Source organism: Glycine soja, chromosome 19 (genome assembly GCF_004193775.1).
Source record: "Glycine soja cultivar W05 chromosome 19, ASM419377v2, whole genome shotgun sequence".
In the NCBI taxonomy this organism is placed as follows: Eukaryota; Viridiplantae; Streptophyta; class Magnoliopsida; order Fabales; family Fabaceae; genus Glycine; species Glycine soja.
The window spans coordinates 29,245,689-29,246,529 of record NC_041020.1 but is presented as its reverse complement, the minus strand read 5'-3'; the positions used below and the strand labels follow the sequence as shown (position 1 = coordinate 29,246,529).

General features: G+C 42.7%; 1 non-coding gene across 1 annotated transcript; it reads right to left on the bottom strand.

Moving 5' to 3' along the window:
* Nucleotides 1–426: 426 nt before the first annotated feature.
* On the bottom strand, nt 427–533 carry LOC114401051. The gene has a single exon (XR_003664167.1). It is a non-coding gene; the product is annotated as a small nucleolar RNA R71 (small nucleolar RNA).
* Between the last annotated feature and the right edge of the window lie 308 nt (nt 534–841).

The window sequence follows — 841 nt, the reverse complement described above, 5'->3', positions numbered from 1 at the left end:
GAATATTCTGATTTTGAGCATTCAATTACTAATTTTCATACTGAGAACATGGCTCAACCTCCACCTCGTGAGAGGACTCTTAGGGAGATGGCTGCACCTGATTTCACTTATGAAAGCTTGTGCATTCAATATCCTGATGAGGGTGTTCCATATGTTCTCAAGACTGGACTAATAAATTTGCTGCCCAAATTTCATGGTCTTGCAGGTGAAGATCCTCATAAGCATCTTAAGGAGTTCCATATTGTTTGTTCCACCATGAAGCCCCCTAATGTCCAAGAAGATCATATCTTTCTAAAGGCTTTTCCTCATTCTCTGGAGGGAGTGGCAAAAGATTGGCTATACTACCTTGCTCCCAGGTCCATTTTCAGTTGGGATGACCTTAAGAGGGTGTTCTTGGAGAAATTCTTCCCTGCATCTAGGATCACTGCCATCAGAAAAGACATTTCAGGCATCAGGCAACTTAGTGGAGAGAGCTTGTATGAGTACTGGGAAAGATTCAAGAAATTGTGTGCAAGCTGTCCTCACCACCAGATTTCTGAGCAACTCCTTCTTCAATATTTCTATGAGGGACTTAGCAACATAGAGAGGAGTATGATTGATGCTGCCAGTGGTGGAGCTCTTGGTGATATGACCCCTGCTGAGGCTAGGAATTTGATTGAGAAGATGGCTTCCAACTCCCAACAATTCAGTGCAAGAAATGATGCTATTGTCCTTAGAGGAGTCCATGAGGTGACCATCGATTCATCTTCATCTACTGAAAATAAAAAGCTTGAGGGAAAACTTGATGCCTTGGTCAACATAGTAACTCAGCTTGCCATGAATCAGAAATCTGCATCTGCAC